We start from the raw sequence: 13,159 nt of genomic DNA, 5'->3' as shown, positions 1-13,159 counted from the left end.
ATAAGAGGCCTACAGCTAACATCATACTCAAAGATGAAAAACTGAAAGCATTTTCTCTAAAATCAAGAAGAAGGCCAAGATACTCATTCATACCACTTCTATTCAATATTTTACTGAAGTTCTAGGCAGACCATTAAGCAACAAAAAAATTAAAATGTAACCAAATCAGAATGGATAAAATAAAATGATTTCTGTTTACAGATGACCTGGTCTTATATGTAGAAAACCTTAAAGACCCCACAGAGGAAATATGAGAACTCATAAATAAACTCAGTAAGTTTGCAAGATACAAATCAATATACAAAAACCATTGTGTTTCTATACACTACTTATAAGGGATTTATATATATATATACCCTCTTACAATTCAACAAGAGGAAGACAAATAACCCAATCAAAAATGTGACAAAGGTTCTGCGTAGACATTTTTCCAAGGAAGATATACAAGTGGTCAACAAGCATATGTGAAAATGCTTAACATCTTTAAACCATAGGGAAAGGTAAGACAAAGCCGCAATGAGATATGACTTCATCTCCGCTAGCTTGGATGTAATGAAAGAGACAAATAACAATGGATGTTGGCAAGTATATGGAGAAATTGAAACCAACATAGATTGCTGGTGGGAATGAAAAATGGTGCAGTCACTTTGGAAAATAGTCTGTAAATTTCTCAATGGTTAAGCATAGAGTTACAATATGATGCAGCAGTTCCACTTCTAGGTATATACCCAAGAGAAAGGAAAACATGTTCATTCATAACTTGCACGTGAATGTTAATGAGTATTATTCATAAAAGTCAAAAAGTTAGAAAAAAAAAATCCCAAATGTCTATCAAGTGATGTACAAATAAACAAAATGTGGTATTATCCATGTTATCAAATATTATCTGTTAATAAAAGAGAATGAAGCTCTAATATGTGCTACAATACAGATAAATCTTTAAAATATTATGTGAAGATTATAGGAAATGCTCAGAAAATATCAATCTAAGAGACAGAAACTAGATTAATGATTGAGTAGGGCTTGGGGAGTCAGAGATTAGGGTGTTCCATCTAAAGGGTATAGGTTTCTTTCAGGAGAAGAAAATGCTCTTCATATGATCATCATCGTGGTAGCACAGTTCTGTGAACATACCCTGAACTACTGAATTGTACACTTTAAATTCATCACTTTCATGGTGTGCAAATTACTTGTGGAACAAAGTTTTATAAGAAAATAAAACCTATTGAATCATCATCCAGGAAATTCTGAGTCAGCTGTGTAACAGCTTTATCTCTGTTTCTTCATAGAGTCTACAGACACAGTCACTTCTCACTACCTATAGTTCTCACACTCATCTATCATATATTACATAACACAGTTGTCTTGCACGTACAAGATCATTGACTCTTAGCTGGATGATAGCATGTGCAGACATTAAACACATTTGTATAAAAATGGGTTCATCTACTTTTTGTTTTTTCTACTTGCCAAAAAAAAATGCTCTGACTGTTCATATAATGTATTTACCTTGAGGTGGAGGAGTTATATTTTAACTTCCTGTTTGCATGTTCCCTGGATAGAAGCATGAGCAATGGTAGAAGGAATTAGTAATTTGAAAAGGAGCATTGTGTTTCACCACGATGTATATGAAATGGATTTCTGTTCTGCTGTTGCTACAGCTGAGTTGTTACTACAGCCCTGGGAGTGGTGGAAATGTGCTGGTGTGGCCACAGAATATAGCCATTGGATCAATATGAAGACAATCCCGGATGAATTTGTCCAGAGAGTTCATGAAGTGAGTGTTCACACATCTTAGCTTCCATTCTTGTTGAACTCAACAAACCGTCTGCTATTAAATTTGAGATTTATCCTACATCTTATCAAAACATGATTTTGAGGATTTTTTTCAGAAAAGTGATTGACACACGGACATTCGGTCTGCCAAAAGATACATTTTGGACATATGTTTCACTAATGCAAGAACTCTTTTTGGAATTGTCTCGTTGTATTGAAAAGCTCTATAAAGATGTAGTTTTGAACAAGAAACTTATAACACAACTACCCAGAGTCAAGGTTTGATGTCATTCTCGCAGATGCTGTTGGACCCTGTGGTGAGCTGCTGGCTGAGTTACTGAAAATACCTTTAGTGTACAGTCTCCGTGTCTCTCCTGGCTACACAATTGACAAGTATAGCGGAGGATTTCCATTTCCACCGTCCTTGGTACTTGTTGTTATGTCAGAATTAAGTGATCAAATGACATTCCTGGAGGGGTACAAAATATTACATAGGTGATTTAATTTGACTTTCGGTTCCAAACGCTTAATGAGAAGAAGTGTGATCAGTTTTATAGTGAAGTACTAGGTAAGTCATGCTTTTAGTTTGCAGCTTGAAGTCCTAACTCCCTTAGTGTCTTGGATGGTGCATTGTACAAATACAAAGTCAGAGAAATATGTTTTTTGAAAGTGAAATCATGAAATCAAATTATAAAATGATCTCTCAATCTGATAAATATTATGGAAATGCTTAAATTATATGGTCATTGAGAAACTGTTTCCTCTTGTATAGTTTGGTTTCATTTACTATTAAAGCTTTTTGTCGTATTACTTGTAGGATTCCTTCACGACAGAGAGATATAGTTGTTCTAGCCCAGATTCTGGAACCTATAATTGGAGATTTCACATTCCTTCCCCAAGTACATGTAAATCATCTGTATGAAGACCTAGATTTGTTAAATGGTGGACATATAAGTTATTAAACTATATTTTTTGAAAATTGTCTCTTCATTAAAGACAAAATGAGCCAAAATTAAGAGTAACCACCTCTATTATAATAGTTTAGGAAAAATTTCCAGCTGTTATTTGAAAATATTTTTATTTAATAAGCAAATATTTTTAAGTTTCTAACATGAACCACATACGAGAATAGCATTACATGCAAAAACCTCACAGTTTCTTGGAAAATCTAGGGTCAAGGTTATAACTTGCTAAATTGTAGAAACTAGACTGAGTACTCTAGGGAAACATGTTTAATTGATTGAAAAGTTGAAATCTTTGTTTATATTTGCATCTGTTAGTTTTGCAACTTATAGAGTAATCAAATGTATGTTTAATTCTATAGTGGCTTGGGTTTAATAATTTCTTATGATTGCAAATGTACTGATGTGATGTTAGAGATGAAAGTCTCTTACACTTTATATTTTATATATGCATGAACAACATATATATAAAACACATATGTGTGTGTGTATATATGTATACATGTATACACATACACACACTCACACATATTTGTATTTTCAAACCACAGACACTTTTAAACACCTTTGGCTTTGTCATTCCAAGCTCCTTCCAGAAAATTACCTGGTATATTCACATTACAATATTCTCATTTCCTCTACCTTTTGTTTGCTTTCTTTCCCTCCAAGAAGAGCCACTACATTACCTGAGTTAATGGGGAAAGCTGAAATGTGGTTCATTTGAACCTATCATGATTTTGAATTTCTTGCCCATTCTCACCATATTTTGAATTTCTTGGAGGACTCCACTGCAAACCTGCCAAACCCCTGCCTCAGATAACCTATATCTGCTTTTTTTGCTTTGTTTATTTTGCATTTTCAATAGAAAGGATTCTCATTCTTTCTTTCGAATGTTTGACTCACCATGAGAGAGAGATTGGAAGCTGGGTAAAGTGACCTGCCAAATAGAAGCTCATATGTTTCTAAACTATTGCAAGTATGTGATTTTCATTGTCATTACAGAATGAATTATTATACTTGGAGACTTTGGGAATAGGGTCATTTAAATTAAGCCCTCATTATTCAACACATAAGAAAATATCAGCCATTCATTCAGAGAACAATTTTAAAGTAACTGGCATAGTCCAGGGATAAGTGCTGGATAAGCAGAGAAATAGTGTAAGCACATTTTTTGCCCCAACACACCAGACATTCTACTTTGAAAGATAGAATATAAGCAAGTAATAAAAATTGAGTGACAAGTATTATAATAAGGACAAAACATAAAGCTACTGTAATGCTAGAGAACATCCTATGGGGATGGATCATAGTACCTCAGGAGCGACAGCAGCAATCTTGGTTCAACAGCAAAATTTGGTATCTATCCATCAACAAAAGTGCCTTAGTGGGAGTGTTGGGATCAAGCACCATAGCCAAGGGAACCAGGAGGAGTCTTGCTCACCTGTGCTTCTGGTAATAGGCAGACAGACTCCAGTATTGCCTGTGGTACCTACAGGTGATTGTGAGTTGGTTCCAGCTCCTCATAGACCAGTCAAGGAGCACCTACAGAACACTGCCTTGGAGAATCACCTACAGATAAGAAAGCTTTTATGGAAGTCCAGCTTTCCAGAGAAGAAGTTCCAGCATTTGCCTGGAGCACAAAATACATGAGTTTCAATGCATTGGATTGAGTAAGAGGAATAGCTTAACTTTGCCAGCATCACCCCTCCTCTAAGGCATTACAGTTTAAGACTATGAGAAGGCCCAGGATTTCTCCCACAGGGGAAAAGGAGAGCCCGTGTGTGAATGCCCAGCTTCCCCAGCTGTTAGGATGCCTCCAAAGACTCATTTCTTTCTCACAGCATCCAGAGTATTAAATTAGGATCCTAGTGACTGGTAGAAGAGGGCAGATCAGGAGAGTGGCATATAAAATTCCCAGAGGACGTTAAAGGGGCTTAGTTCCTCCTTACTATGTTCTGGAATCCATCAGGAAACCTGACCACAGACCGTGAATAAAACCTCTCCTGCAGATCCCTCTAACTGGTTTGTGGGCACCCACAGAGCACTGTGTTCCAAACCCCCACTTCTTCCCCTCTGCCGCCAGTTCCCTGTACATGCTGCCAGGGGCAGTGGCAAGAGTAAAATTTGATAGAAGTCTAGGAAGCACGAGCAGAAAGCAGGCATGGGTCTGGGACAAGAGAGAAACCACAAACTTGAGCTGCAGCGACACCTTCAGGAAAATGAAAGGGAGGCTATCAGCCTCTGGCCTGGTGCTTTATAGGATGGAGAAAAGACATCCAGGCTTAAGAATTCTGCCAAAAGAGGGAGGAAGAAGCATGGAGCAGGTGTATATATACAAGGTCTGAGAAAGCCTCATCTGTAGCAGGGCTGACAAAGGCATTTCTACCCTGAAGGCAGTTAGTAGAGAAGGCAGTTAGCTGAAGTAGGTGACTGCTGCTTCAAATGTAAAAACAGCAATACAAAACTCAGAAGAACAGGAACAATCAAGAAAACATGAGATCACTGAAAGTTCACATTAATCCTCCTGTAACCAAATACATAGACATGAAGATATATGATTTACCCAATGAAGAAGTCAAAATCGCTGTTTTAAGAACACTCAACAATCTACAAGAAAACACAGAACCCTCATGCACTGTTGGTGGGCATGTATGCTGTTGGCTCCACCGTGGAAACAGTATAGAGGTACGGCAAGAAATTAAAAATAGAACTACCGTATGATCCAGAAATCCCACTTCTGGATATATATCCAAAGGTGAGAAAAATTGGATATCGAAAAGATATCCACAGTACCATGTTTACAGCAGCATTATTCACAATAGCTAATATATAGAAACAATTTTAGTGTCTGTCAATGGGTGAATGAATAAATATGTGATACACACACACATAATGGAATTTTATTCAGCCATGAGAAAGAAGAAAATCCTGCCATTTGGGACTGCACAGATGGATCTTGAGGGCGTTATGCTAAGTGAGACATCAGACTGAGAAAGACAGATGATGTATGATATCACTTATTTGCGGAATCTAAAAAAGCCAACTTCTAGAAACAGAGCAGAATGGTGGTTACCATGGGCTGGGGAGATGGGTGGTTTGAGGTGATGTTGGTCAAAGGGTACAAAGTCACAAGTTGAAGGTGATTAATTTCTGAAGATATAAGACACAGCATAGTGATTGTAGTCAACAATATTATATACTTGAAAGTTTCTAGAGTCTAGATCTTAAAATGTTCTCTGCACACACACACAAATAAAATGTTAAATCTGTGACCTGATAGAGGTGTAAGCTAACAATCCAATGGTATTCAGATTGAAATATATAAATGTGTCAAATCAATACGTTGTATACCTTAAACATACACAACGTTGCATGTTAATTATATCTCAATTTTTTTAGGAAAAAGAAGCTTTAAACACTGATCAGGACAAGAGAGTGAACATTTTATGTTAGAAGAGTTAAGTCACTATTTTTCATAGAGAAAAAACAATCAATTTAAAGCAGAAGGACCGGCGGGGGGAAAAAAGATGAGTATGCTTTCGACCAGATACCAAGGAAATTTTTGTCTCCTTACATTTTGTTTTGGCTGGATGAGAGGTGGAAGTACTTTGAGCGATGAAGAATTTTTTTAGCACAGAAAGCAACAAAATTTAAAAATTGGCACGAGTCAGGGACCACAGGACAGAATAATTCTGAAACAATTCCAGGCAAACACGTCTTAACCAGAAGCTTTATAGTTTGAACTGAGCTACACAAGAAGGTGATGAGATCTCTGCTAGAAAAGGCCCTGCTACAACTCTCCCCCTCTGGGGCAGCTGCTCCCTGGGAGACTCAGTGAGGTGATAATAAGGACCCATCATTGTCAGTTACAAGTTGCACATTCTACTAGGACATCATTTTACAATCTGATTTCAGTGCAAAAGGTGTCATACATAGACAAATCAGAAGTATGGTCACTCAAATAAGTAATTATACAAGTATACTTCTGCATTATAAAAGGGAATCTTAGGACTATTTCATGCAAATTTCAAACAGTAATACCAGACTCATGAATGACAGTGATTCGTAACGTCCAGTGTTTAAAGAGTGATATGGGGGACAACTTGGGAAATTCTGACAAAGGTTAAAGTGAGGTATAAATCACAGAGCTGAAAGAAAAAAAAGACTTAAGTCATTCCCATCATAATTAACTTTTTCTTAGTGCTCATAGTCAGAGAAATAAAATACTAATGACTAAACTAAAATAATTCTCCAGAAAACCTGCCTAGAACAAGCAAGAAATATTTAGTAGAACTAAATAGGACTATTTAGTAGAACTAAATAGTAGAATGGCCACTATCATTTCCCCTGCTAGAAAGGATTTAACTTTCCCACTTTATCTTCTATCTTCACTTTAGAAATGGTTGACAGACAGAAAATTCCAATTTAAAAGTCAAACATTCTTGAGACACAAATAGAAATATACTGCTACTTCTGCAACACTAAGCATGCATTTTGAAATCATTTGTAGGACAAAACGTTTCATAGGTTTGAATGGTTTAGGCAAATTAATTTCCTTTCAAGGTCGCCATCTCTGTGTTTCTCATTTAGATGTAAAGAGAATGCCATGAAATTATCAAGAATTCATCATGATTTGATTACAATTAGTATTTGGTTGGTGAACATGATATAATCTTTGCAGAAATAGAAGTATAATGACGTACACCTGAAATTTATACAATGTTATAAACCAATATTACCACACACACACACAAAAGAATTCATCGTGATCAACCAATGAAGCCTCTAGATCCAACAGTCTCCTGGATCAAGTTTGTCACGCACCACAAAGGAGTCAAACACCTTCGGGTTGCAGCCCATGACCTCACCTGGTTCCAGTACCACTCTTGGGTGTGCTTGGACTCCTGCTGGCATGTTTGGCAACTGTTAAAGTTGTCATCATAAAGTGTTATCTGTTTTATTGCCAAAAGTTTGCTAAAACGGGCAAGAAGGAAAAAAGGGAGTAGTTGTGTCTACTGAGGCCTAAAGCTGGTATACCTAAGAGATGGGATTCTTCCAGTTAATTCCAGCAAGAAGTTACGATGTAAGGGTCCCTTCCTCCATGACAAAACAAATTTTCACAGTTTAACTTATCAGGACAAAATTTGTTTTCAAGTGATTTACTACCTGTTTAATATTTAGAAATATGTCATGCCAAATAGGAAAAACTGGGGAAAAACTAAAATTAACAATAAATGTTGTGCATAGACACCAGAAGAACAAGAAGTCTACTTATAGTATCCATATTGTTTTTCAGATATTCAGAATATTTTAACTTCGTTTTGGCCCAAAATTTTCCAGTTTTGTCTTTTGCTAAGGAAACAGTTCAATAATTAGAATTGTGTAAAAAGATTAGCCCTTTCATTAGGTAGACCACTAACATTACTTGGGTTTTACTGTGCATCCAGCCTCAGCATCACTCCTTTCCTAAATACATGGCAAGCCATTTGCCTTTGTCCAGTTTAACCCATTTCCCAGTGGAATTCTTGTGGAATTAGAAATAAAACCACTGTTACCTACTTCCTATTATAAAATTGAGATATATGTGAAAATCTGATTTCACAACCTAATTCTCTTTTCCTCATGGCTTTTAAAAATATTCACCATGTTGCTTTTATTCTCATTTTCAGCCTTTGATACTGGAGGTAAGTTCTCAAATGTAGAGTGAGGTACTATGGAACCTGTACTCTAAAGAGACTTACTGAATTTTCATTCTCTTCAAATGTACATGAACATATATATGGCTGCTTCTTGCAAAACAAGACACAACATTACTTAGCTACTTACAGATACAGTGTGAAATCCAATGTGTTTGTTGAAGACAGTTTGAAATAATGACTATTATTCATTATAACCACCCTTTAGATCAGCGTGTCTCATTCTTTTGTCTCTTTCCTCAGGAGCCTGGTACCCCATGTGTCCCATAAATCTTTTATGTAAACATTAAATCTGTTGTCATGACAAAAATAAAATATTTATCCTTTTCCTTATAACTAGGCACATTATGACTGACATAACCAGTAACAGCAAGAAGAATAAAATTACATAATTTTTTTGGAAAACTGGTAAATCAAACCAAAAGAATCTGAAGGCCCTCCTGAAACCTGCACATCAGGAAAGCACTTTATGATCAAAGTGGTCCAGGTTAGGAAAAGCATATCTGTCTTTATTGGTCAAGAAGATCACCATCTAAGCCTTACAACAAACATTCTCCAGTCTAAGGCATAATTTATTTTAAAAACAAATTAAAACTTTGGTGCTGAGGGAATAATAGGAAAAGTTGACCACAGATTTTTCCATGCATCCACTCTAGGTAATTGACATATTTTTAAATAAAAATATAGTGCCATATTAGACAATATTGTGAAATCATGCATATAGGCAAAATTAATTTTCCTCAAATCTACCTTGCAACACATGTAACAGAAAAAGGATTGGTATGCACTGCATAGTGAGAACTACTACAAATGTCCAACAGAAAATCAAACAGGACAATATGAAAATAGTTGAAGAATATGAACAGGAAATTCACAGAAATAAAATGGCCAATAACATATAAAGATGACAAAGGTCACCAGGGCTTCAGGAAATGAAAATGAAGTAAAAAAATTATTTTCCTACAGATGATTTGCCAAACAAATAATCTGGTGGAACTATTTTTGAGGAAACATAATGTGGAAATACTTTTTAAAATAAAATTTAAACATATTGTTTGCTAGTGCAGTTCTACGTCTAGGAATCTGTCATGCAGAAATACTTGCACAGGCTCATAATTATTTTTAGAATGTTCCCACTAGCACTTAAATGACTATCATTAGTGAATAAGTTATAATAAGTTAGGTGTAAGTTATATAGCCAGTAGAAAAAAGAGGTAGATCACAGGCCATGTTGTTGAATGCTTTCCATGTCACATTACTAAATAAAGAACAACGTCTAGAAATTACAAAAACAAGCATGACGCTCTTCTTTGGAAATAAAATGAAATGTATGTAAATTTGTATAACAACAGAAAAAATGATCAGGAGGACTACACAGAATTTCCAATGATGAGAATTTCAATTTTTATCCTATATACTTCTTCATTATTTGATCTTTCACATAATGTTTTCATTTATTAATTATGTGGTTTAAAAAAATAATTAGTGAAATAAAAATATTGATTCAAGATGTCAAGTTCTAGGGGGCCGGCCCGGTGGCGCAAGCGGTTAACTGCATGCACTCCATTGCGGCAGCCTGGGGTTCGCCAGTTCGGATCCTGGGGGCGCACCGACGCACTGCTTGGCAAGCCATGCTGTGGCAGCGTCCCTTATAAAGTGGAGGAAGATGGGCACAGATGTTAGCCCAGGGTCAGTCATACTCAGCAAAAAAAAGAGGAGGATAGGCAGATGTTAGCATAGGGCTAATCTCACCAAAAAAAAAAAAAAAAAAAAGATATCAAATTCTAAGATTTTGGTATCACATTACCAATGTCTAGTTTTGTTTGGAACACTTGAATTGACTGAAAATCTGGTATACTATCTAATATATCTAATTGGGACTTTTTTAGGACATCTATTTCATATTTAAAATATTGTAAATAAATATATTACAACATGTATATACAATTTCAAAGGTTTTAAAAATCTTCACACACAAGTTTAACAACATTACTGTGGTTTTAATGTCAATATTGAATGAAGTTTACAACAGCTTAGGGACCTTTGCTGGTTTACTTCAAAAGCTTGTATGTGGTGATTTTGAGACATGACTATAAATACTTTGACACCCCTCTCATGAAGTAATGCCCCCACTCTTGAACTTTAGTAAGTCTTATTGCAGCCTCACAAAGAAATGCAGTACAACTGTTGCATGTTAAGTTCCAAGGCTTAGTCACAAAATGCAGCACACTCTCTGTCTCTCTTGGTCTTTCTGTCTGTGTGTATGGGTGTCTCTCTATCTCTTTCTACTCATTTTTTGTCTCTCATTCTCTGTCTCCCTACTCACTGTGGAGCCCTGTGTAGTACCCAGAGTGTCCACGATAAACAGGCCATTTGGTGGAGAGAATGTATAGATATGCATAAGTCCCAGTTGTTCCATTTCTCCAGCAGTTTGAGTCTTTTCAAAACAATCACCAGATATGTCCCAGAGATGATTACAGCCCCAGACACCAAATTGCTGTAACCACCTGAGAAAGTTTGTAGCAGAATCACCTAGCTGAGCCTTGTCGACACTCAAAACTATGAGAGATGATAATAAAATGACTGTTGATGTTCTTAGCCTGCTCATTTACAGGCAGTTTGTTATATAGTGGGAGATAACTGGAACAATATTTCTACATTTTTCAAATTATACATTTGTAACAATATTATGATTAAGAGATAGCTACAAAAATGGGAAATTATAAATGTTACATTTTAAAAATACTGTAACTCAGAACAAGGAGTCACCACAGCATGGTGGTTAACAGCTTGTACTATGGCCCAGAGTGGTCTTACAGCCTGGATTCAAGTCCCTGTAACACCACTAAAGAGTCATGTGGGGTTGGGCGAGTTACTTACTCACCACGCCTCAGCTTCCCTACCAGAGAAATGCAGATAAACTAATGGTATTAACTACCTCGAGGGGTTGTTGAAAGGATGAATGTATTAACATTGTAAAGCACTAAAAATAGTTGCTGCACTTAGTGAAATATAATTTGCATTAATTATTATCATTTAAATGCATAGAAAAATCTCCTCAATGATTTTAGTCTTCATACAAGTAACTTAAGATATTTTAATGTAACATGTTTCAAATATAAGTGATAATAGTAATAGCAGATAGATAATAATTCCTATGAAATATATAGAAACTAAATATGTAGGGATTAAATTTATGGTACAAACCAAGGGCTGACAAACTATGGCCTCTGGGCCAAAACTGGGCAGCCATTTGTGTTTTTACTATTGAGGTAAAATTCATATAACATAAAAAACAGCTTTTCAACCATTATAAAGTGTGCCATTCAGTGGTCTTTAATACATTCACAATGATGTGCCACTGTCATTCCTATCGAAATCCAGAGCATATTCGTCACCTCAGAAGGAAAAAATATATCATTAGATAGTTACTTCTCATTCACCCATCCCCAGGCCCTAGCAAATTGACATTTTGTTAACATCACTCTACATACTATTAGGAAACACCAAAAAGAAATAAAAGAGAAGATACAAAACTATAACTTAAGCAGATGCTCTTTCCATACTTTTCACACTTCTTCTTGGTTCTAAAATTGAATTTCTCTGATGTATAAAAATTATTTTTAACTTTCTGATTGCTCTTTTATTGAATATATGTAATAACATTCAGTAGAATATAGAGAGAATTTAACAAGAACACCGTGAACCTCCCAATTCCTGAATGGCAGCGTGACATCCTTCATGGACCAACTCCCATGAGAAACAAGCATACCTAGTGAAAATTATGTTTTAAAACATTTAAAGTGTCTAGGAATTGACCTAAAAGCATACAGCAAATTACAACACATTTATTCAAGAAAATATAGTAACACTTAGTAAAGTCAGTGAGACCCCGTGGCATTGAAAGCACCACCGGATCCCTCTCTCTCCCACCCCACTTACTCAGAGTGAGAGAATCTACTCCATCATGTAGGTTCAGAAAGAACACAGGGCCCCCACTTCCCACAGCTCTCATTTGAGTGCTATGGTATCTTCTTCGACAGGTCAGGCCACTTGAATTTCTCATGCACACACACCAGCATTGTGTTACAGAGGCTAAACTACAGACAAGTACAACCAAGAATATTCTCCTTTCTTCCACCCAGCACCACCCACAGGGCAGAGGTTCTATTCAGGCACAACATATTGAGAATACTGACTCCCATATAGCCATTGCTCTAACTCATTCATAAGATGCAGATTCCATGATGTAAGACATAAACTAAAAATAGAAGCTACTGCCTTACTCTTAATACATGCATGTCACTCAGGAGAAGTGTGCCACTGTCCCTACCCTAGCTCTAGGAGCCAAGATTCAGAGATTTTGATCAAAGGGAGATTAAGGCATAAAACAGAGAGCTCCAAAGTTATCCCTAAAAGAGCTCACTTCTTTTGAAACAGATTTTGGGAAGTTCAAGCCTAAAATGTGGAAGATTTGTTTGTAAGCAGTTAAGAGGATGCTGGTTACTTCATGACAGATACAAGTTAACCAGAGGCAAGCTAGTTTATCAGAGAAAACCAGAGAAGGACACAACTAAAAAGAGCCTTCCTAGAGTCAGAACAAACTTCAGATACTAACTTCAAAATATACCCCTGCAAAGAGCATGAATTTAATTGGGTCAGACTGTGGAGTAATTTATGCCCTCAAAGCATTATCAAAAACTACAGAGCAATCACTTAGCAATT

General features: G+C 36.2%; 1 pseudogene; it reads left to right on the top strand.

The window, feature by feature from the left end:
- Nucleotides 1-1,622: 1,622 nt before the first annotated feature.
- The window catches only part of LOC131409251 (UDP-glucuronosyltransferase 2B31-like), a 74,117-nt pseudogene continuing 62,580 nt past the window's right edge, over nt 1,623-13,159 (top strand).

This window comes from Diceros bicornis, chromosome 8, assembly GCF_020826845.1.
Source record: "Diceros bicornis minor isolate mBicDic1 chromosome 8, mDicBic1.mat.cur, whole genome shotgun sequence".
NCBI classification, from domain to species: Eukaryota; Metazoa; Chordata; class Mammalia; order Perissodactyla; family Rhinocerotidae; genus Diceros; species Diceros bicornis.
The sequence above is the reverse complement of the archived record's forward strand: the minus strand, read 5'-3'. Positions and strand labels throughout refer to the sequence as shown.